Source organism: Cervus canadensis, chromosome 16 (genome assembly GCF_019320065.1).
Source record: "Cervus canadensis isolate Bull #8, Minnesota chromosome 16, ASM1932006v1, whole genome shotgun sequence".
NCBI lineage: Eukaryota > Metazoa > Chordata > Mammalia > Artiodactyla > Cervidae > Cervus > Cervus canadensis.
In genome coordinates this window covers 9,163,195-9,189,309 of record NC_057401.1, presented here as the reverse complement: position 1 = coordinate 9,189,309, position 26,115 = coordinate 9,163,195, and positions in this window count along the sequence as shown.

Here is a 26,115-nt window from a genome sequence, read left to right as displayed (position 1 = left end):
CTATCAGCCTCCAGAGGGTTTGCGTTAATTTCTTCCTTCCTGCAGTCATTCACAGGTGGCCTGGTCAGGATATTTCCTGTGAGCTAAAGAAAAGAACCTTAGCTTAAGCTCCTTACCTGGAAGGCGGGGTTCCTGGAAATGAGGCATTATGTATAATTTGGTCTTCCCTGGTGGCCCAAATGGTAAAGGGTCCACCTGCAATGCAGGAGACCCAAGTTCGATCCCTGGGTTGGAAAGATCCCCTGGAGAAGGGAATGGCCACCCACTCCAGTATTCTTGCCAGGAGAATTCCATGGACAGAGGAGCCTGGCAGGCTACAGTCTCATTGTAGCCTATAAGCATAGCAAATGTATAATTTATAATTTATGCTTATAGGCTACATCCCTTTAGTGATTAACTTGTAATACAATACTAAAGTTTCTCACCCATTACAGAAGAATATTTTTAACTGAACAAAAGTATGTACAAAAATGTATAGCAAGCATCACACTTAATGGTGAAATATTGAATGTTTTCCTTCAGGAATTGGAAGTGGGACAAATGTGTTTGCTATTACAACATCCATTCAACATTGTGTTGGAAGTTCTAGGCAGTGCAACAGGTGATGCAATTTTTTGAAAGGGTAACTGAATTGGAAGCATCGTTATTTATAGATGATGTAATCCTGCATATAGAAAACACAAAAGAATCTACAGATAAACAATTGACATTAATAAGTGAATTTAGTAAGATCACTGGATAAAGGTCAGGATGTAAGAATAAAACATATTTCTCTATTTCAGGAACAAAAAATTAGAAAATAATTTTAAAATTATCATTTATAATGACATCAAAATGTTTCCAATATCTAGTACTCTAATAAAAAGATGTGCATAAGACCTCTACAATGAAAACTACAAAACATTGTTGAGAGACAATTAAAACCTAAATAAATGGAGGGATGGATTATGTTTATGGGCTAAGTAACTTAATAAAGATATCAGTTCTTTGCAAATTGACCTATAAATTCAATGTAGTCCCATTCAACAGCCCAGCATCTGTTTTGGTGGAAATTGACAAGTTGACTATATAAAATTTGTATGGAATTGCAAAGGGCCAAGAATAACCAACACAATTTTGAAGAAGGAGTAAGCTGGAGGACTTACTTTAATGAATATCAAGTCTTATTTTAAAGTTGCAATAATTTAGAAAGCAGTGTATTAATGCAAAGATAACCATTCCTTCTCCCCCTTAAAAAAATAGGTGGAATAGAGTTCAGAAATAGACCTACATGTATATGAACACATAATTTATGACAAAGGTGGAATTCTAGAACAATAGAGAAAAGATGATATTTTGAATAAATGGTGTGGGGCCAATTATATATTCATTTGGAAAAAACAAACCTTAACCTCTACTACATAAAGTAAACAAACTTCAGGCAGATTGTAGATTGGCTGTGAAAAGTAAAGCAATGATATTCTGGAAAATTCCATATGGGAGTATCCCCATGACCTTGGGAGGACAAAGATTAACAAAATACAAAAACACTACTCAGAAAATAAAGATGTACAAGTTGGACTACATCAACATTAACATCTTCTATTCATCGAAAGACACCAGTAAGAGTTGGAAAGTCAAGTCACTGAGAGATGTTTGCAGAACATGTAACAAAGGGATCATTTGCAGAATAGAAGAAGGTCTTTTTGTATCAATAAGAAAAGGACAGTCTAATTTTAAAAGTGGGCAGGGACTTCTCTGGTGGCCCAGTGGTTGGGAATCTGCCTTTCAACGCAGGGGACACAGGTTCGATCTCTGACAGGAAACTAGGCCATAGCAAACTAAGCCCACGCACTGCAACTGCTGAGCCCACACACTCGGAGCCCACACCCCAGCTGGGGAGAAGGCTGCTCGCGGTCTGCGTACTGCATATAGGACCCAGAGCGGCCAAAAACAAATAAATAAATACATTTTTTTTTAAAGGCAAAAGACCTGAAAAAGAACTTTGCAAATGAGGATATTTAATGTCTGCTAAACATATGAAAAACTGCTCATTTTACTGGTCAGGGATATTTAAATGGAAAACCTTTGCACTTGCAGAATGACTTACGCTAAAAAAAAGACTGAAAATACAAGTGTTGTCAAAGATGTGGAACCAGTAGGACTCTCATAACCTCTTGGTGGGTGTGCAAATTGATGTGACCACTCAGGAAAAGTTTGACACCTTCTTAAAAAGTTAAATTTACATATACTCTGTGTGTGTGTGTGCGCTAAGTCGCTTTAGTTGTGTCCGACTCTTTGTGACCCTATGGACTGTGGTCCACCAAACTCCTCTGTCCATGGGATTCTCCAGGCAAGAATACTGGAGTGGGTTGCCATACCCTCCTCCACGGGATCTTCCTGACCCAGGGATCGAACCCACATCTTCTGCATTGGCAGGTGGGTTCTTTACCACTAACACCACCTGGGAAGCCCAGATATACTCTAGGACCTAGAAATTCACTCCTAGATTTACACCCAACAGAAATGCGCACATATGAACACTGAAAGATGGATGATAATGTTCACTGCTGCACTATTTGTAATAGTCCAAAGCTGGAACCACTCAGATATCTTTCAACAGTAGGAAAGGTACATGTATGTATCATGATACATGCATGTAATTGAGTGCAGGGGTAAATGGAGAATTCAGTTACAATGATATGCTTCAACATGGATGAATTTCATGAACATATATACTGTACAATTGCATTTATATAAAGTTCAAAACAGACATCTAAATTACGGTGTTAGAATGGACATTTATTGTCTTTCCTGTGTGAGATACCATGGCTGTAAAACTGAATAATCTGTAGTATTACAAATTAGGATAGTATTTACCTTTGTGGAAGAAAGTAGGTGACTACAGGGACTCTGGGGAGGCTTCTGAGCCGCTGATAAATTTCTATTTCTTGATCTGAATTGTGGCTACTAGGATGTCTTTACCTTGGAACAATTTATTTAGCTTATGGGGGACTTCCTTGGTGGCTCAAACAGTAAAGAATCTGCCTGCAATACAGGAGACCTGAGTTCAATCTCTGGGTTGGGAAGATCCCCTGGAGAAGAGAATGGCAACCTACTCCACTATTCTTAACTGGGAGCTCCATGGACAGAGTAGCCTGGTGGGCTACAGTCCATGGGGTTGCAAAGAGTCGGACATAACTGAATGACTAACCTTTTCACCTTTCATTGAGCTGATCAATCATGTACTTTTAGATACATAAACCAGCAAGTGGAATATTTGTTAAGCTCCTAACGCCTATTTGTAGGATTGTGTTGGGCAGCAAGTGAGAGCACAGTGAATGAGGGTCCAGGCTCTGGAGTCCACCCTGAGAGGGGAAAGTGAGGCCAGTCAGCCCGATGCCCGAGGTTCAATCACTTTGATTGGCTGACTCTACTTTAGTAGTTCTCAGTGCATGACAGCTTTCTGAGCCATACTTAAATTTCCAAAGATAATTGCACAGCTGATGGCAGAAGGCCCCTGCTCCAGTGCTAGAGTGACTCTCCTTGGTTCAGGCGTCTGACTGCCACACGGAAGCAGCAGTTTGTAAGCAGCTAGAAGAGCTTGCTTTTTGACTCCAGTGAGCGTGAGTGCATGGGAGGCAGGGTCAAGTCTGAACTCGTGGAGAATTGTACGCGGGCTTCACACCAACTGTATTACTTATTTTCTCAGCTATCAAGCTGTAAGGATGGCAATATACATGTTAGTATTTGAGGAGCACTTGTTTGCATAATTAATTTGTTAATGACATCAATATGTTTGACAGTCTTGCCTATATCCAGATGGAAGTCCCAGCAATAAAGTTAAAGAAGTAAAAACATTTTGATTTTCAGAGGTGGTGAGATTATGAGCAATTTTTCCTTTTTTATAAGATCATTATAATGTTTTTGTTTATGTAATCAATGATAACAGTAAAAACAAACCAAAGCACTTATCCCGCCAAAAAGAATAGTCTTCATTTTATGTATGTATATTCAGATAAAAGAAAAAAAAACACTAAGCTGGCATTTAATGCAAATTATGTGAAGACATTACTTAAATAATTTGAAAATTTAATCAGGGAATTCAGTCAGATTTGAAGGTGACATTTGCTTATTTTCATGTGTTAGAAACAGAAAAATAATCTTTCATTTATAAATATGAAATTGAATTTAGATTAAGTTTTAGAACTCATCATTTTGACAAGTAGATGTAAGAAGCTGACATTTACTGATGAAAATATTTCCTCGCATCTATGTAACATATGGCCTCCAGCTACTGCACTATTTTGTTGTTATAACAAAAGGTGGCTTCTGAGTTGATGGATGAATGTTTGAATCCCAATCTGGTCTAAACCTGGCCACTACCACACCAGAATGTGTTTGGTTTGTTTCTTTGTGAAAGAATATATTTACACCCAAGAACATCAACATCTTTGTTTATTCTAATAAACCAATGTTTATTGAGCTTTACCATGGGCAAGGCACTGAATATGAGTCTATATGCAGGGAGTAACCAGCTAAGCAAAGAGTTGCTTGGAATTAGGAACTCATTTTCTTAAAAAAATAATATTATATGCAGTGATCAGTTCCCAGAATTGTCCAAAAAAGGAAATTTAACTACGTATCAGCGGAGACCTGTATTGCTGCAAATACGAGCCTGATTCCTGGTTTCTGGGAGCAGAGACTGTTAGTGAGGCTGAGCAAGGAGAGCAGAGACAGGGAAGACAAAAAGAGGAACTGAGAAAGGGAGGAAGGATGAAGGAGATGGAGGAGGAAGAGGACAGGGAAAGAAGAAGAGGTAGAAGAGGAAAGAATAAAAGTACAAAAAGAGAACTAGCGAGGGGGTGAAGGGTAGAGTGAGAATAGAAGAAGGGTAGAGGGTTGCATGGCTCCTTTTCTACCCCAAGACTGCGTTCCCTGGCCCCTCCCTGGCAACTTTCCCTGTGTGTCTACATTCCTTCCACATCTTCCTGTTCCGTCCCAGGCTCCCCAGGGCTTCCAGGTTGCTCTGAGAGTCTCAAAGAGGCACCACACCCAGAGGTCCTCACCTGCTAGAGGTGCTTTAGGCCCTCAGGTTACCAATTTACTGAATGATCCTTGAATTCGCTGTTGATCCCACTTAGGTCTTAAGAGGAAAGCCATCTGATCAAACCATTTGTAAGACAAGAATGACCAATAATCTTGTATCTGTAAGAGTGTGCAGATTGTTAAAATAGAAGCACAGGAATCTCTAATTGGTAGAATCGTGATCACCACAAAGGAAAGTGGGACATTCTGACCTTTTGGAATTAGGGGTTGAGATCCTTAGTCAGGGCAAAACCCTATAGACAAGCTAGTCTTGCCTGGTATCCTGCTGGGAACTTTCCTTGGCCGGCTCCTGTGGGCTGGCCTTGCTCTTTAGTTTCTTCTCTCCAACCACTTCTGAAGCACAGACTCTCTAAAAGCTTCATGGCAGAAGGGGTCACCTGTATACATTTATTTTCGTTAAGCTGACTGATAATGAGTTGGTAAGGACCCATGTATGTATGTGTTCTACATTACTGGCCCCAAGGTGAAGGTGAGGGGGATTGAGGCACTTGGGGACTAAAGCTATATTCTATTTTGCACAAGGAGACTACACATATGATTTTTATAGTATAGGTCTGCACTGTCCACTCTGGCAGCCACTCACCACATGTGGCTGTTGAGTACTTGAAATGGGGCTGGTTCAATCGAGGAACTGCATTTTTAATTTTATATACTCTTACTTTATCCATCTATTTAAAAAAAATTATTGAACACTCAATGTAAATTTAAAACCTGGTATTCAGTTTAGTTATTGGAAAATGAAAGGTATGTTTGGGACAACTTGAGTATGCGAATCTACTTTTAAAGTGTAAATTTATAAAATCTAAATATAGATAAAGTATATCCAACGAAAATTTAGTGTTTGAAGGCCAGGCACCCTCTGCCCCAATTGATGACCCCTCTGAAAGGCCATTTTATTTTCTGAGCTTCCCAGTGGGGCTACTGAAACCTTCTCCGATGTGGTATCCAGTCTGGGGGCTCCTTGGGCCCAATCCTGCATCCTCTTTTCCCTTACAAAAGTGTTATTCCAAGAATTTTCCAAAGTAAATCTTCTGCCCACCAATACCAATCTCAGAATCTGCTTCCTGGAAATCCAATCTGCTGTGATGAATTTATTTTAAAACAATATAATAAACGCCTGGGGCCCCTGAGACCTCAAACATCTGGGGTCTTAAATCTCTACCTTTTCAGTTTGGTCAGTCAGCAACCTCGTGAGTGTTCACTATGTGGATGACTCTTAACTGAGGGCTATGAGTAGGTCTGAAGGAAAGGATGGTCAGGGCAAGGCTAGACCAGAGGAACTCTAGGGTCTTTTCCTGAGTCTCTACACATATATTTGTATCCACAAAGGGGACTCTTGCCTCTAATGCTCAGGAATGGGGCCTGCAACTGAAAATGGCAGAAGCCATACGTGGGGGTGACTGTGGCTGTGGGAGGGAGTGAAAGATGCTAGGCAGGTTTTGAAAACTGAACATCAGTCAAAGAGAGCTCAATGCCATGGTATCAAATGGAAACAGCTAGAGCAGCAGCCTCACCTGGGCTCACCACGATGGACACTGGGGAAGAGAAAACCTCCTAGTGGGCAGAGGTTTGAACGGTGCATCTTACTGCCCATTTGCATGGAAACAGAGTGACCTGAGGAAAGTGCATATACTGCTTCATGCATTGCACGTGGTGGTTTGGATCTGAAAGGAGTAACACTAGAGGACAGGAGAGTGGGAGGGTTGGAGAAGAGTTATGAACATTGACTTTTCCAAATTAAGACAGTGTAAGAGAAGTTGTGTTCCATGAGGCTGCTCACTAGAGACTCCTTGCTGGAATAGGGGTTCTTAATGATCAGGTGAACACTTCCACTGACAGAGGCTGATCTGCCGAGGGCCACTTCGTGTGTACTCCGGCTTTACAATCTGGGACTCCAGTATGGTGCTCAGAGAGGGTCAGCCGGGTGCCATGGGGAAGATTGATTGTGTTAGATTCTTTCTATCATACGGAGGGTGGTGCTTTGTCCTCACTGGAATAGATTCTTACATTTAGATTTATTTTTATTACCTATAATATGTGTACTATCATTACTAGCTGAGAAGAATTAAGCACATGGCCTTGTGCAGAAATGAAGACTGTAATTTTCACTTCATTTTTATTATATATATATTTAAATTATTTTTTTCACTTCTGTCTTTATTTCACTGTTGTGCATAGGATATTTAGCCCAAAAGTTGTGCAAATTAATAGGAGATTTTGTTAGAGCTAGAGGAAAAATGGGCATCACCTAGAATGTCTTACACTGTAGCTGGATGTACCAACTCATGACGCTTTCATTTTATTAAGAGGATAAGTGTGAAGATAGTTGCATATGGTAGTTATAAACATTTTAATGTTTGTTTTAGAACTGTAACTATGGAGAGAGGTGTATATAAAGATGGTGAAGAGTCAGGGCTCATTCAGCTGACATTTATAATTTTGGCATCTGAACATCCTCTGAAGCTTGAAGAATCTGCCTTTGCATGAGTCTTGGTGGGAGGCAGGTTTCCAGTTTCCATGCAGAAGGCCAGATAGTTTTTCTCTCTCACATCTAAAAACTGGGAAATTGTCATGTGCCTAAACAGCCAATCAGATGCCCCCATCTGGACCTTTGAGTCTGGAGTGAATGGTGCAAAGTTTATTTTGCTGGTTGGGGAAGTGCTCAGGATTCAATGGTAATGGTTGCGGATGTGATCTTGGAAGTGGCGTGTGGGGCCCAGTAATAGTGGCAGCTCTACTGAAATCAGACTACATTTGTGGCAGGACGTTGACTGTTTTTGTTTTTTGGCCTCCCATTGTTTCTGCCTGTTTTTCTGAGCCTCTTTCTTCAGTCATTCCTTTAATAGGTAGTTAACTTGACATCCTTCCAATGCATTTCTATTCCATGTAAGTTACCATGTTGATCGTTTTTGTTGTTGTTGTTGAACCAAGGACCTCTTTTCTTTTCTCAGGACGCAGTTACAATTTTACTGTTGTCCTTTTTGTTCCAAAGTGTCACAATGATGTGATTTAACAGAGGACTCTTAAAAATGGATGGTTCTGAACTTTGTGAGACTTTTCAACCTAATACTTGTATCCTTCAGCTTTGGAAAATTCTCTTCTCTCACTAATAATCTCCATCCTTTCTTTTCCTCTTTTTTCTCTTTCTGGGAAGCCTATTAGTTGAATTACTCCCATGTACATCTTCTGTTTTCTCTTCCCCCTTTCTGCCTCTTTTGTCTTAATATTCTATATTCTGAGATATTTTCTAGAATTTAATCTTTCAATTCATTAACTTTAACAAAATTTTAGCACTCATATTTTTCTTTTTGAAGACTTTTTTTTCTCCGATGGTCTCTTTTCTACATTTATATTTTATGGATATGACATTTTTTCATCTGTCTCTAGAAACATTAATTAGAGGTTTTTCCCACTTTAATTTTCTTCTTTATTTTTCCTTCAAGGTCATATGATTTTTAAAAAATCTTAGTCTTTCTTTTTCATATGTTAGGTTTTTCTCAATGGTCTGGTGATCTTGGCTGTGTAAGGATGAGACCACAGCAGGGAGGCCCAGGAGCCCTGTGTTGATGGGCGAGCTTGTTGACTGTGATGGGCTTAGCTTTAGTGAATGAGAAGGCAGCCACTTGTTCCCTTGCAGGGTTTTTGCATGACAGAATGAGAGGGTTTACTGTGGCACACCATACCCCACACTGGATGTCCACTTTATTTCCAGAAGGTTCATTCACATTTCTTGGAGAGACACAATTTCAGCTTTAATTTCAGGCTCTTTTTTTCCTCTCAGGCTTGGATGTACATACCTGGATGCCAGATGTTTTGCAAGCAGGAATGTTAGTGGGAAATGTCACGGATGTTATTCTATATACAGGCTTTCAACTATGACCCTGTTTCTACTCCTGTTTCTCCCTCCTGCCCTCCATTGTCTTTGTCTTCTCTGTAGCCTCTTTTCCTTGGCTCCTAACTAACACTCCTCTACCTGCTTTGCATGTTATAGAAAGATTTTAAGATCTTAAGTCGTGATAGATGTCTCTTGGATTCTTTGTAGAGAGAGCAGGTAAACAAATCTGAGCACTGAATCTGTCACTTTGAGCTAGCAGCCCTTGGTCCTTTGGTCTTTAAGCAGCTCTTTAATGTGCTCAAAGTTTAGAGCCAGCCATGACACATGGCCGTGTACCCTGGTCTAGTGAAATGCCCCATATTGTGTAGCACACTTTTTCATTTGATCCTCAGTTGCTCTGGGGTCACTGAAGAGGCTAGAGTCAATGGAACTGGAAAAGTAGTCTGGAAGGCTTCACTGGGTGGGGAGCATTTGATCAAAATGACAAGAAGACACCTCTACTACTGGTTAGAAAACTAATGGAGAGATATTCCTGGCTGGGATAAATCTCAGATCAGGGCTTGAAGGTGGAAACAGGTAAGTAGGGTTATAGGAATAGCGAAGTCTACTCAGTTGTTGCTGAGTCTGAGTTGGTAGTAGGGAGAGACGGGAGAGAGAGAGTAGGGAGGGAAGCCAGTTGTGGAATTTAAAGAGTCTACAAGGTGATGTAAGAATTAATAAAATGTAAGGAAATTATAAAGAATTGATAAATTCTATGAGCAAACTGAGCTGAAGTCCTGTGACGAGGGTAAGTTTGAAGCCAGAAAATAACACTTTCAGCAGCGTCGCTAACACGTGAAGGACAGCGATAGATTGCACATCCCCCCTCTCACATTTCCGGGCTAATGGAAGTGACAGCCGCATGGATGAATGAAAGCCACAGCTTGCCCATTAGTTTCAACTTCCTTCCCCAAAGGCTTTCCACTGGAACTTGCAAAATGTGCATTTCTCCTCTTTGTCCTTTCCTTCCCAGCCTGCTGGAGGAGATCCATAGGACTGAAGAGTTGAATCCCCAGGAACCCCCAAGTTGGCTGGTTGGAGACCTGTCGTGCACACTGCCTCTCCTGCTCTAAGTTTCAGATGGGGTGCAGGAGGGGTGCAGGCGTTGGACCCTCCATTTGGACTTCCCCAGGGCAGTGGTGTCTGTGCCGGCCTCCCACTCCTCTCCAGCACAGATGACTCAGTCAGCTAGGCTCCTGGGGCCCACCCTGGGCCTGCTGTCCCAGAGCCGTGCTGAGACACTCTTCCTCACCGTCCCCCACGGCAAGCCTTGTGAGCAAATCTGGGTTTTGCCCTGCTGAACAGAGGAATTCTATCTGTTCCGTAAGGTTTGCACAGTTGCTTTCTTTTATTCTTTCCAGTTTTATTGAGACATAACTAACATACAGCACTGTGTAAGCTTAGGGCTTCCTGGGGGGCTCAGACGGTAAAGAATCTGCCTGCAGTGCAGGAGACCCAGGTTCAATCCCTGGATGGGGAAGATCCTCTGGAAGAGGGCATGGTAACCCACTCCAGTATTCTCACCTGGAGAATCCCATAGACAGGAGAGCCTGGCAGGGTTTACAGTCCAGGGGGTTGTAAAAACTCACACTACTGAGCGACTCACACACACACACACACACACACACACACGCTGTGTAAATTTAAGGTAGAACACAGTTGCTTTTCTTTATCTCTTCTAGCTCCTGTTCTGAGAACATTTTCTGGAACAAATGCTTTTTATTTTCCTCTTGCTGATTTCTGGCAGCAACCAATGCCAAAGTCTGTCATATTCATAACAGCCTCACCTGTGGGCAAGTTGGCAGCTTTACCTGTGCTCAACCTCTGACTCTCTTTCACCCTCTCTATTTCTGTCTGTCTCTCTTTTTCCCCCAAACATTTGGTCCTACATTCAACAACCCTCCAGTTTTAGGAGAGCAGCCTCAGACACTCTCATTCTGTGCCCAGTAACAAGGCGTGATGCTTACTCCCTGGCAAAAAGCACAGAGGTTCCAAAGCCTCTCGGCTCCCTAAATAAAAACGCCCCATTTCTGCTTTCTTCTGACCAGAGGGAGCCACTTCTACCCAGAGGCCCCTCATCCATCAGGGAAAGCCCCAAAGCAGGTAAACAATCATTCATTTATGAAAATGAAAAATTCATGAGGGACTCCGCTGGGCTGCCAGCAGAGTTTAGGCAGGTTCTGATTGTACTTTAATTTAATTAAGCTGTGCTTATTTAATCAGCCCAGAGCTCTGCATCCTCAGGCAGGAATTTGCTGCCTGCCCCTGAGCTGTGTTTTTGTCTGTGGGAGGTGGAAGTGGAGGAGGAAGCCTGTGACCTTCCCAGCATTTCTGAAAGGTTTGGAGCCCAAGAGGCAAGCTGGCTGGCGGTCTGGGTTCAGATCAGACACCGTGGGGATGCTGCATTTAGCAGCTGTGAGTGTGTGTGTGTGTGTGTGTGAGAGAGAGAGGGAGAGAGAGAGAGGGAAAGAGGGAGACAGAGGATGTATGTGTGCACCCACATGCATAAACACTCGGAGCCAATGCTGCTCAGAGCTCCAGGAGCTCAGAGCTGGTCTGCAGAAGGAGTGGCGCTGATGGCAGACCTGTGAGTAGACTGTGTTTCCAGCCACCACAGGAGGAGAGCACTAGACAAAAAAGACGGTGCTCTGACTTAAGGGCCGCGTTGCTCCACAAATCTCTTCTGGGTGCAGGTGAGGCGTGCTGCCTCCCAGGCTCCACGCCGAGACTTGCTGATCCCACGAGTTTAGGAACCACTGTGTTCTTAAGTGTCCTTAACCTCAGCAGTAGGTACAGTTTAAGGATGGAGGTGGGGTGGGCAGAGGACAATAGTTGAATCCCATTCAGCAGGACCCATTATGGTGGGTTTCAGGCACAGCGGGAAGACATTTGGAAACAGAGTATTTTCTAGAGCATCCTAAATCACTCCACTCAGGGACCAGCATCTCTCTTGTGTGTGTAAGGGCAGAACTGAGAACGGCTGTGGTGCGGTGGGTCTGAACCAGGATGGCGGAGCAGATGTCTGGGCGGATGGTGTAAATCCCCTGTCTGAGTCCACAGGTCTGAGGGCTGGGAGCACCTGTGTCTGAGGACAGGAGAAGATAGATAGATGCTGGCATTAGCAGTCGGCAGATTTGCCCCACCCCCCTGCTTCTGCCTTTCTGTTCTGTTCAGGTCCTCAATGGGTAATAAATCTCTCTCTTGAGATAACATCTATATCATTATCGCCGATCGGTTCTGTTTCTCTGGAGCATCCTGACTGACACAGTGCCCACTCCCTGCCCCAAACTCCTCTGGGATCTCTGATGGACAGTGGCAGTGGATGGGGTCACCCAGGACTCATCCATTGGCTAGGGAGATGAGTCCTTCTTCTTCTTCCTGCCTTGTATTACTGGATAATTGACTTTGGGAGAGAGCAGTAGCAGAACGAGAGTGTGCTGGAATCTGTTTTTACTTTTCAGAAAACACACATGGTGCCACACTCATTCAACATTTTCACTTATATTAGCTCTATAATTCCTCCCCCAAACATTGTGCAATCTATGAATGTGAAGGTATAATGAGCCCCACTTTACAGATGAGGACACTGAAGGTCAGATCACCTTGGGGATCAGCCTGCGACAGAAACGGAACCCTGTATAACTCAGTATGTTTTCCTCTAGACCTCTGCCCTCCAGTGTGATGGTCACATGTGGCTATTAAGGACTTGAGATGTGGTTAGTCTGAACTGAGGTGTGCTGTAAAAGACAAAGATTTAGCATAAAAACATAAAATATCAGTTAATTTTTATATTGATTTTGAATAATTTTGTACACACTGAAATGATACTTTGAGCATATTAAATGTATTGAATTATTTTCACTGGTTTATTTTTACTGTTTTAAATGTAACGTGGCCACTACAACACTTGAAGTTACACATGTGGCTTGTGTTTGTGGCCTGCATTTTGTTTTCATTGGATAGCATTGCCCTAGCCTGATGTGTTTTCAGACTCACAGCCTCAAATCACCCCAAGAACCCATGTTTTGATATTTCATCATGAAAAGGAAGAGCATGATGTGGTAACCTGGGGAGGGACCAGATGGTCTCTGATAGCCCACGTGACTTTCTTTGAAGTATGATCTTGGAAGTCAAAATGTCTTTCCAAACTTACTTGGGGCTTCAAAGAACTGAGGAAACATTCAGATTCCTGAGTCAGAAAGCTTCCTCCTCCACATTAAGGTCAGATGAGTAGGTGGAAGAGATGGGGGCACAGTCCCCTAGGACTGTGATGTCTTTTATTACAGAGACAGACAAGCTAAAAGGGCTAGAAAGGAAGAAGAAAAGTGAACGCCTGGGCAGAAAGAATCTCAGTCAGCCAATGAAAGTAAATGATTCATTTCTACTTTCACTTATTCGTTCATGGAGTATTTTCTAGAGTATCTAGACTGTTTATTGTCTAAAGTGTCACTAGTCACCAGACAACTGTTCCAAGTTCTAAGTGATGATCAAGGATAAATATTTCTGTCTTCTTAGAATTTACTTTCTAGGAGCAGTACAGAACAATATACAATAAATATGATGGTTTCAGAGTCTGTTAGCCAGAGTATGGGTTGGCCACTATAACAGAAAGACCCAAATAACAATGGTTTAAGCAAGAGAGAATTTAATTCTTCCTCATGTAACACTCTGGCAGTGAGCAGTCTACGACAATTAGCAGCTCTGTGGCTGCTAATTGGTACCTTCTGTCTTGCTGATTTGCTATCACTTGATATGGTCATCCACAAGGTTGGAGATGACTCACCACTTCCTGTAGGTAAGATTCAGGTAAGTGAGAAGGGGAAGAGAAAGTGAGGACACTTCCCTTCCTTTTAAGGATGTGACCTGGAGGGTGTACACATTACTAACTCACATCCCATTGGTCAGTACTTAGTCATATGACCACACCCAGAAGCAAGGGAGTCTGGGAAGTGTAATTTTTATATACTGAACAACATGTACTCAGCTAAAAAGATTTTTTTTTAATGAAGGAACAAGTGGACAGATGTTGAGGAAAACTAACAGTCTCAGCACAATGATAAGTTGCACAATGACTATGATCACATGTTAATAGTGGGATTGTATTACTGGAAAGACCAGGCTTTGATAATTCTTAATCAAACAAAATATACTTGCCCAGTGATACAAAAGGAAGTTGGCACTGTCAGGACTCATGGCAGAGAGATCAGTATCATTTTCCAGGACATACAACGGTGAGTGTTTCCAGAACAGAAATCCTCTAAGAGAATACCTAGGTGCAGATATAATATCTGGGGAAATAGAGGTCACGTTACATTTTCAGGAAGCCTAATGGATCCTTTCTAGACCCAAAGATCTTTCCTGCAGAAACAAAATGTAGTGATGGGATGGAACAAAATTAGGGCAGGAGGTGTCTGGCTCCTTATTAGCAAGTGTGTCCAGGAGGGTGTCTCTAGGGAACTAATATTTGAACAGAGACCCAAAGGGCTGAAAAGAGTTCCTCATCAAATGTATTCCAGGCATAGGGAACAGTGGATGCAAAGGCCTTGAGATAAGAGTAACCATGATGTGTATCAGAAACGAATTATTCCAGAGTAGCTGGAATGTCATGAGTAAGGAGGGGAATGAATATGACAGAAGGAAAAGAAAGGAGCAGATGGGGAAAAAGGGTCCACCAGGTATTTTTGGTGGTTACGTCTTGGCAACTTTCCACTTATTTGCCCCAATCTAAAGCTGAAAAAAGGAAATTGCATAATCTTTCCCCAAGCTCATAGTCCTTTCCTTTCCATCCATTCATTTTTCTTATCTATTTACTCGGGATAAAAACACCTGCCCTGCCTTGCCCTCCTCGCATGGTTGTCACGAGGATAGATGAGAGAGGAGATGTGAGGGTGGCTGATGTGAAATGCTGAGGTCTGGGTGAGGAAGGTACTGTGTTCCACACCCAGCAAGGTCTTGATACCGTTATCTGTATTGTTATGGTAGTAGTCGGTTGTTCTGTCAATTTCTAGGTCTTGGCTGTAAATCCTGGTTTTTATGTGTGTTTGTTGTTGTTTCTATTTTGGCCACGCTGTGTGGCTTACGGCATCTTAGTTCCCTGACCAGGGATAGAACCTGAACCCTTGGCACTAAAAATGCTGAGTCCTAACCACTGGACTGCCAGCAAATCCCCTAGATCTCAGTTTTCATTTTGAAATATCTTTCTTTTCCCAACATATTAATTACGGGTTTGCCTTTTTGTTGTCAAAGCAAGTGCTTAGATGTTTCTCGGAGATTTCCCTTTGTCAAAGACTGCTGTGGCATAATGTGGAGAGGTATGAGTTGTACCCATAGAACATTTAGACCCGTTGGTTGGGTGAGAACTCTGCTCTCTGCCGTCCCTTTAGAATGTACATGTGGATATAACTTTAAATAAAAATCAGTATTTTCTGAATATCTTTTCATGTCAACCTGCACATACCCTGTTTGACAAATCGTGACTCCTTATTAAACTCTATGCTTTTGTTTGTCTGTGCCATTATGTTTTTTCCCAGAGAGCTTTTAGACCTTTGCTTAGCGCAGGGCTTTGGAATTATTTTTGCAAGTTCCTGAGAGAGGAGTTGAGAGACAAGTTCTATAACTACAATTCCATCTGAGTTTCAGCCATCTTCCTATTTATTTGTGCCCACGGCCCTTGGGTGCCTGGGCAGCTAAGACAGCCCCCCCTGTCCACCGGTACTGGGCTTCTCTGGCGGCCCCTGGCTGCCCACGGCTTAGATTCTCCAGGCAGAGGCAAAGATAATAGCAGGAAGCTCAGGCAATTGACGCCTTCATGAACGCCTGGATAAACATAAAGATATTGTTGTGGACTTCCTCTCTTTGGAGAACTAATACCTACTCACTAAAAAGAGAAAAAAAAAAATCACTCAGAAATAACTAATGGAAATATTTTGGTGTGATTTTGGGGTCTTTTTTCTTCTTTTTCTGACTGGTTTTCCATAAGCTCTCTGCCTGGTTTCCTTTTGTTCCTGGCCTAAAAGGAAGGCCAGAGCCACTTTTCCTGGAAGAATGGAACCAGGCGACTGACAAAACCTGTGGAGACACGGAGGAGCCGGAGGCTCGTTAGCGTCTATTTACCACTCTGCAGAAAGCTCCAGAGGAAGAACCCGAGACCATCATCTCCTCATCGGGAGTCCCCAGGGCCCCCCGGCTCAGGATGTGCATAATGAAGGCAGCAGCCTGGCCGGGGGAGGGGATTCCTGGGGCGACCTCATCTTTCTTCAAGGCTCCTTGGAGAGCATTCGGGGGTCGGGGGTGGGGGCGGCCCGGCGGGAGAGGTGCGGAACTGATTTAGCGTCTCCGGTGCTGGGGCTCGGCGCGGATGAGCGGCTCGGCACAGGGCGGGCGGAGTCCACAGGGACGCTGCCGCCTGCTGTGTGGAGGCTCCCCGGCCCGCGGGGCTGCAGACACCCGTGGTCGCCTGGTCCGTGCCCAGGCTGGGGGCAGGCACGGAGCGCGGGCGAGGAGTTGCGGCCTGGTGAAAGTCCACTGGGGGAGCAGAGGGACAGCCCCTGATTTCCATCCAGTGTCCTCCCCACCCCACCCTCAACCCCCATGCCGCTGATCCATTAGTCCTGTGGTTTCCAAGCAAATCACCTCTCAGTCATTTATGTTCCCATCTGGAAAAGCAGGCTGATGCTGCCTGCCTCTATCTCCAAGGAGTATTCTCAACAGGGCGTATAAAAGAATACAAGATTGAGAGTCAGAGGACCTTGGTTTGAGTCCTAAACCTGTGGGAATCTTAGACAAGTTTTTAACCTCTTTGTGCCTCAGTTTACCTGTTGTAACATGAGGGGAATGATATGAACAACAGCAGTAACAATAACTAGCTTTCTGGAACCCTCCCCAGGGGCCGCACAGTGTGCTAACTACCAGGGTTATCTCATTTAATCTACTTAACAGCCTTCTGAGGGAGGCACTATTATTCCTATTTCAAAGAGGAAGAAATTGAGGCTCCACTTTGATTAACTTGCCCAAGTTCTCACAGCTGGGCAGCAATGCTTACCTCATAGGGTTTATGTAAGAACTGTGTGAGCTGTTTATGTTTCTCAATTATGAACCTGTGAGACATACATATGCAAGAATATATACTTGTCTTTAATTTTCAATGCAAAATCTATTGATTTTTTTTTGGAGGGGGGGGGAAGTCCTGATTTCCAAGTTACTACTATTTTATTTTATTCACCAAACGTTATCTGAGTTGCTGCTGAACATTAAGAACTGTGTCACGCGCTGGAGAGGGGGGCAGCAGGCACTCCTTGTTGAGGTGGAGCTGACAAATTAGCAGAAAACGCAGCCATCCAGTAAACACAATGGCCTTGGCATTTGTTAAAACACATCAAAGTGGGATGTGGGCTCTGGGAGTGGTAAGGGTGGGGCTTTGTCCTCAACAGTGGTCTCCAACCTTGGCTTCTGTGGCCAGCCCCAGAAATTCTGATTTCCTTGGGGAGGGACGGGGCCCAGGCTTCCCTGCTTTTTCAAGTCCTCGTGGGGGATTCTCAGGACTCGCAGGATTGAGAATCGCTGCTCTGGATGGTGGTGGAAGACGCCTCTGGAGGAGGTAAGGGACTGCTGGTTTGTGAAGGCCATCCATTCTAACCGCCGCTGACGGCTTCGCCAGGCGGAAGGTTCTCTTTTCTGACAGGGAGGGTGGGAGGTCGCCCTCAGGAGGGGCTCCCAGGTGAGCTGCGCCTCTTGTGAGAAACTTGGCCAGACTGCAAGCCCGCCCGCCCCAGCATCTCCTCCGGGCACCGGGCATCCACTGAGATAAGCGGTTTCCCTGGGAACCTGGGGGTCCCACCGCTCGCCTCTGTTCAGCTGACTGCTCCTGGGCAGGAGATGGCTGAAGTATAGATGGGGGGTCTCGGAGCCGTGGCTTTGAAGACAGGCCTCCCCCTTTATCCATCAGGCTGCTGGGGGGCGCTGCTCTCCAGAGATCTGCGTCATGTGATCCTCCTTCACGTCACACAGCCAGGCTTCAAAGACAGAACGTTAAAAACCATGTTGACACATGGCTCATACCATTCTTATACCAACCCTATGAGGTAGACGACATCACCCCGCTGATATTGGGAATCTGGATAAATTAATTAAACTCTGAGTCTCAGTTTCTTCATCTGTAGAATGGGGATAACAGTACCTCCCTCCCAAGGTTGTTTAATAAAAGAACCACCAGGACGGAGGAACCCCTTCAATACTGGCCTGTGGGCCACCTCAACATTCAGACTGTGAGAAGTCCACTGAGGCAGGTGGAAGGATGCGCCGTTAGGAGCGTCGCCCACGGAGTGTCGCCCATGGGGCCTGTCAGGGAAGGAGCACCCACCGTGTCTCAGGCAGCGTGGGATAGAAGCAGAGCCTGGACAGAAGGGAGCTGCTCCTGGGGTGGCAGTGGAGGCTGCCCCCCTGCCCCCCTCTGCCAGGCAGGAAGGATGGAGTCAAGTTTGCCTACTCGTCCTCCCCAAGGCTACCGGCCAGATAAGTCCCCGCCTCCACAGATACGGTGTGAGTCGGGAGTGAGAAGTGTCCAAAAGGATCACACCAGGGCAGTTCCCTCCATCCAGAGACACAGCCCAAGTGAAGGAGCGTTCCGTGCCCACTCCCTGCATCTCACACCTTGAACCCTGGAAATTTCAAGGTCATCTAGCTCGGCCTGCTCATGTACACAAAAGGAAGCAAACTCAGTGAGGGAGAGTGACTCGGCTGAAGGAGCAGAACTGAGAGTGGCCCAGGGGCTCCTGGCTCCTGGACCTGTGTCTGTGCCTCGTCTGCTGTGCGGCTGGCAGGGCTGTCCCAGGTGGGGCTCTAGGAGGAGGTCCTCTCCAACCACCCCCCCACCCCTGACCCCCACTGGTGAGCATTGACTGCGGGCCAGTGACACTGCTCAGCCTTTCACTCCTTCCTCTGCTGAAACGGCTCATAAATAAATGAGATGAGCTGCATCCAGGCGGCATCTGCTCAGTTCAATTGTGACATGTATAACTATTCATCAGTATTTAACTTTGAATACGCATCTATTAAGCAAATGTCTATCCTTGAACATGTACTCACCTTGTGTTTAATGCATAACTGGAGCCAAACAGAATAAAACAGCCCTGTCCTGTAGCCTCCCGGCTGGATCTGACATCTTCCCATCTCTTCCCCTGGCTCCCACGTTGCCTTTGGCAACACATCCGGGACAATGCCACTCCCAATTTGACTCTGCTTCACAGCAGGCTACCACCTGCCTCTTTGGGGCCGTGTGGGAGTCTTTCTAATCATACAATGTCAGAACTGGAAGGGTTCTTACACATGAGCTGGTCCTGTGATTTTGAAGATTCTCATTGCCTAATCAAACAAAATCTTATGTGGAATTTTAAAGGTGGACCTGCTTAGGATGAAGCAGGGGCTGCAGAGCTAGAGGTTCACCCAATGGACTTTCTTTTTGCCTCACTCCATCCCCAGTTCCCAGCCTTCTGAGAACAAGGGACCCATCTCATAGATGAGCAAAGTGAGTCCCAGAAAGTGAAATCACAGTCAGTGGAGCAGACTTCTGAGCCTAGATTCCTGAATTTCATAATTTTTTGCTTACAAAAAATCAGACATACTTTTTTGTTCTCATCTGTTAAAATTCTGATGTTTTTGGCATTAAATGAGTACATTAAATGAGCTTCTTCTTTACTAATGGGATTAGTCTTTTAATGAATTTGTCAAATATTTGCCAAGCACATGATCTTACCAGGTGCTGAAAAGATTCATGATCTGAATGTTGCCACACAAAAAAATTAGTTTTGGTGCTAATGAAAATCAGAGTGCCTATAGTTGAGATCAAATTCCATCGCAAGTAACAGGCACGCCAGGTAATTGTGGCTTAAACAAGATGAAAGTGTGTTTGTTTTTCACATTAAGGTTTGGATGTCCAAACCAGACCAGGCCAGGGCTGGCATGGCGGCCCTGTTCCACAGAGGTCTCTGCCATAGGGTGTGGCCCTTGACTTCTTGCACCAATATGGTAGCTGGAACTCTAGCTTTATTTACTATGTAGCAGGATGGAGAAAAGGGCAATGAAGAAAGGGGGCAAAGGGCTCAGGCCAGTCACATAAAATGTGGACTTTCCCAAACATTCACAAAAAGAAACTTATGTTTATATGCCATTGGCTTGAACTAGTCTTATGTCATCCCTACCTATATTCCAGGCAGCCATGTGCTCAGCTAAAAGTCAGGAGTTGTATCGTAATGGAAAAAGGAGAGAATGAATATTGGGGGGCATTCTGCCAACAAAGTGAGCCTGTTACATTTATTTCCCTGCTCCTTGATTTTCGTAAACCAAGTTTGAAGGAGCCTAAAGGTATCAGGTGTAGGGGAGGTGGGGAGGGCAGGGGGGAAGTAAGGTGGGCCCAAGGGAGAAAAGGGCTGATGATGGCTGATGGAGGCAGACATGGGCCAAATGAGGTGTGAGTAGTTCAGTGATCTGGAAGTCTATGTCAAGTGCTCACCAAATTGTGTGCCCCAAGGGTTTCACATATCTCATCCCCAGGGTTGCTTAGGCGAAGTGCTTATCGACTGAACAATAATAATGTTGCCTTAGTATAATAGAACATTATCCGATTCGTTTCTGGAGTAGAGCAGTTTATGGCAAAAAACAAAAGCAAAACATAAGCAAACAGAACGAAACAGAAAAGTTTATGGGGACATTTAATACTGAATAATTAGCACGTGCCAAAACCCAAAATTCCTTGCACAAAAGCATTTCAAAACTAGTACAGAAAAAAAGAGCTAATGTGAGACGATGTTGTATAAAACACAATTATTTCATTTTGGGACTAATGCAGGCAGCTGTGGACAGTTGGGCTACTTTAAGTATTGAACAACCATTATTGAATTATGAATAATGACAGGAGATCTTCTTAAATTTAGGGTCAGATTATATAGCTCTTGGGTCTTATCTCTGTGTACAATGTACAGAGCATCAACAATTTCCTAGCTGCTAGAGTACAACTCTGCATCTGAGATAGGAATGCATTTAATAGACTGAATCGGTACAGGCTTTCTTTTGGGAAATTTCAATTTCACTGGAAGCAATTTACATAGAGAGTCGCAGCTTGAATACATAGCTCGTATCTTGGTTGCTTTGGAGATAGCCTCTCTGTTGGAAAGGCAATTATGACCTGCAGGAGAAGCCTGTCTACCATTACTCTCCAGTTTTAAATGTTGACAGGTGGAGATGGAAGTGGGGGTGGGGGTGATTAGTAAAGGGCTTTGTCTTTCTAGTCCACAGAAGGAAAGGGAATTAAGTGTCATAATTTCCTGGTCTCCAAAGGGTTTTGTTTTGTTTTCTCCTGAATATTTCAAGCTTTTGACCAGAGTGAAAACATGAGTCCTTTTTGTAATTAGTGAATTTTGTTACATTAAGAATATAGGGACAAATACATGAAATGGCTAAAAGTTGGTCCCTTGAAGTTTTACCAAGCCATGGAAAAGAAATCTAGTGAAACTGTAAAATTTGTTTTTTATCTGTGAATGTGGATAGTTTTGAAATCTATATGGTGATTTTTGCTATCACCTTTGCTCATCTATGGGAAAATGGAATGTAACTCTGTGATCCAGTCTCTATGATGGTGTTCATGAGAGAGCTGTCCCCCTTAACAGCTAATGTGGTAAAATCGTTATGTCTGCAAATTAGATCATGGTCCAGCCAAACAAATGTGTATTTTATAAGTGAGTTATTCTTTGTGAGGCCCTGAGGCTTGTGCATTCAAATCAGAGGCCTGAGCTGAGAACTGCCAGCATTTTCATCTAATTGACTTAGGCATGGGGACCCCTGATTCCTTCTCCTTTAATCATCACCTTATATTCCAGGCTAAATGGCTATAATTATCTGAAGTAGCTGAAATTTGAGTGACCTGGATAATTATCTCAGCAAAGATGGGCTTAAAGTTTATTGACACAAATGCCAGTTTCATTAAAGGTTTGGTACAAAAGGCAAGTCCAGGAGACAGCTGGTTGGCTGAGGTGAATCGACAATGAACTTTGAAGTAATTGCCATCATTTCCATTATACAGTTAGCAGAGGGTTATGGGAGGCCAGGAAAGCCTTTACAGTTCTCACACTTGGCTTTGCCCAAATCGGGTTAAGCTGCTTAGAATTAAAGGGCTTCTTCCCTCATCATTCCTCAACGTGGACACTATAGCACCATGATTCAACTCCACCCAGGCATATTCTTGGTCCAAAAAATGGTTGATGAATCAAAACAAGTCAAAACTGTACTCTTCCCTAGACTGTGGGAAGCCAAAGCTCACAGTGTGACAGTATGAAAATTTGCATGGTATTCCAATATTCTTTCCTGGAGGATCCCTTGGACAGAGGAACATGGTGGCTACAGTCCATGGGGTCGTAAGAGTCGGACACGCCTTACAGACTAAACCACCGTAGATTTTTGAATCCTACCAAGTGTATCTATTTATTTTGTATATTTATTGGATGACTAAAGATAGCACAATACTTACCTGCTACAAAGTTTAGAAATGTTTTTTAACAATTATCATCTGAATTTAACATACACAATTAGGCTCTCAATACTGTATTTTAGGATTTATCATTTATCATTGAATAGTGAGAATTCCACATGCAGCTTAACAACAACAAAAAAAGATTTATTTATCTGTTTTTGTCTGGGTCTTGTTTGCTGCCTAGAGGCTTTCTGTAGTTGCAGAGGGCAGGGGCAACTCTTCATTGCGGTACACAGGCTTCTCATTGCAGTGGCTTCTTTTGTTGCAAAGCATAGGCTGTAGGCGCTCTGGCTTCAGGAGTTGTGGCATGTGGGCTTGGTAGTTGTGGTGGAATGGCTTAGTTGCTCCATGGCATGCGGGATCTTCCCAGACTAGAGCTTAATCCCGTGTCCTCTGCATTGGCAGGCGGATTCTTAACCACTAGACCATCAGGGAAGCCCCCACATGTTGATTAACCATAGATCACTTTGGGAATTAGCCATATTTTTCTAGCACTTGTCAATTTCTACCTCCTACTGTTGGTTAACATAGTGGACATGTAATATATCCCCAATTACATTATACGCTACTAAGGCAGGTACCACTAGTAACAATATTACTACAGATTTAGTGGCTTAAACAATACATATTTATTTATTTATCTCTTAAGTTTCAGGTGTACAACATAGTGATTCACAGTTCTTAAAGATTATATTCCATTTATAGTTATTTAAAATATTGGCTATATTTCCTGGTTTCCTGTCTTGTACTATTTATCCTTGAGGCTTATTTATTTTGTAGGTAGTAGTTTTGTAGCTCTGAATCCTCTGCTCCTATCTTGCTCCTCCCTGCTTTCTTCTCTTCATTGGTAACCACTAGTTTGCTGTCTATATCTGAGTGTTTTGAGGTTTTTTTGTAATATTCACAAGGTGGTTGTAGATTTCACGTATAAGTGATATAATACAGTATTTGTCTTTGACTTATTTTGCTTACCATTCATGTTGTTGTAAATAGCAAAATTTCTTTCTTTTTATGGCTAATATTCCATTGTATATACATACCACATGTTCTTTACCCATTTATCTGTTGTTGGTTGTTTCCATATCTTAGTAATTATAAATAGTAATAGTGCTGCTATAAACATTGGGGTGCATGTATCTTTTTGAATTAGGGTTTTCATTTTTTCTTGGATAAATAACCAGGAGTGGAATGTCAGGCATGACTACATTGGGCCTCTGCTTCAAGTTCTCGTATCAGACTGTGATCAATGTCTTCAGAGCTGAGATTTCATTTGAAAGATAAATGGGAAAGGATCTACTTCCAAGCTCACAAATCTTATGTTTTTGTCTCCTCCAGCACCTAACACTATGCTTGCCACCTGCAAATGGTACTTGTTAGGAACTGATGGGGATTTTGACTTCCATAAATAGAAATATGGCTTCCCAGGTGGCTCAGTGGTAAAGAATCTGCCTGCCAAGCAGGAGGTGCGAGTTAGACCCTGGGTCAGGAAGATCGCCTGGAGAAGGAAATGGCAACCCACTCCAATATTCTTGTCTGAGAAATCCCATGGACAGAGGAGCCTGGTAGGCTACAATCCGTGGTGCCACAAAAGAGTCGGACGTGACTTGGCAACTAAACAACAATAACAAAATAGAAATATATGTAGGGGTAGCTAAGAATGAAACCACTGTCCTGGGCTTGACCTCCTCTTTGACGGAATAGCTGGAGATAGAGATAGTAAATTACAATTTGGGTGGACTATAACCCAGTTTGTGAATGTGTATCTGGATCCATCACACCTTTGGGTAAAAAATATAAATACCAATGATAATAGTTCCTATTCATTGAACACCTAACATGTGGCAGGTACTGTGCTGAGTGGATGAGAAAGCAGAGGTCTAGAGAGGTGAAGTAGCACATCCGCAGGTTATGAAGCTGGTAGACAGTGGATCTGGAAACCTTATTCTGTTAATGTCAAAGTGCATGTTCCCATCTACTGTGCTTTACTGCCACTGCGAGATGGCACTCTGGGTGGGGCGCAGAGCAGTTGAGCTCTGTGAGGAGTGAGGTATATTTTATACTGCTGCCTTAACCTCAAGGTTCTTTTGTTCAGGAGAAGGGTTAAGGAGGAATTAAAAACTCTCACAGCAAGGCACTGTTAAAATTGCTTTCCTTTTTATATAGGCCAATTTTAACTGCAAACAATCCATAAATCAATGTCTAACCTCAAGCATAGTTTAGCAGCGAGGGTCAGGAGAGGAGGCAATGCTCATTCAAAGCAAGCAGCAGTGTTTAGAGACGGGCAGTAAGGCTGGTCTTCTGTGGTCAGGGGTCAGCAGAGCGTGATGTGATGGAGCAGAGCAGGAAGCCAGGTGCACACAGGCAAGCCATGCTCCATGTCAGCTGTCCCCCTGGCCTCCAGCCAGGGCAGTATTTTCTCCCCCAAGTCAGGATATTATGCCCTTGTGGTTTGGGGGGCATCAAGGTTCCAAATCATTAATGTAATAATCATATTGCTCTGGGCGGATTTCTGCCCAGTGTCCCCTGTGACATAGTGCAAAGACAAATCAGAAACACATTTATCAGTCAGAACAAGTCAGCCACCAGCCATCCTAACTAGCAAAAATAACAATGGATATGTTTATATGTTACACCCAGACATGCATAGACAGGTGTGCTTAAATAAGGCACTGAGGAAGAGATAGTCGTTATGTGGTGATTTATCAAAGGAAGGAGCAAGGTCACAGGTTTCTCAAAAAGTTTCAGACAGCATTCACTGGGTAATGATGCTACAGACCCAGCATTTACTGTATATTCTCTGATGGTGTCTATTACTCTATTACTTGTTAAAAGCTAGCATGTTTGATGGTTTCTTGCAACTTCTTAATCAGTGCCAGTGTGTCACTAAAAGATCCAAAAATTTATACCTCATTCTAGATGTCCAACTTATCCTTCTCTCCTGATAGATACAGCCATCTTTTACCTTCCCAGCTGGTTACCTGTGCATACCCAGGCAGACTAAAGAGTCAGAAGTGAGAATGAGGCAAGATGCTTTTAGGAGAGAGTCTGAGAATAGTAAAAGGGTGACAGCTGAAAAAGAAGGGAAACATGAGATTACTACCTTTGCAGTGGTTCGCAAATTTTGTAACACATCAGAATCATCTAAGTAGTTTCAAAAAATTCTAATATCCAGGCCATAGCTCAAAGCAATTGAGTAAGGGTGGCACTCAGCTAAAATATTCTTTAAATTCCCCAGACCCCCTACACTGATGACCCAAAAGGAGAGGTGGCTTGCCATCTCCAGGTAATAAACACTGCATCAGTTATCTATTGCTGTATAACAATATTACCACAACCTTAGTGACTTAAATAACACACATTTATTATCTCATAGTTTCTGTGTGTCAGGAATGCAGGCATGGCTTAATTGGAGGCTCTGCTTTTAGATTTCTCATGAGGTTGTGTTCAATGTGACAATCAGAGCTGAGGTCTCATCTGAAAGTTTGAATGGGGAAGGATCTGTGTCCAAGCTCACATGGTTGTTGGTAGGATTCAGTTCCTCACGGCTCAGGATGCCCTGGTGAGTAGGACAGCTGGAAATAGCAAGAAACTCAGTTCAAATTATTTCTCTTTAATATTTAGTTCATTATGAAAT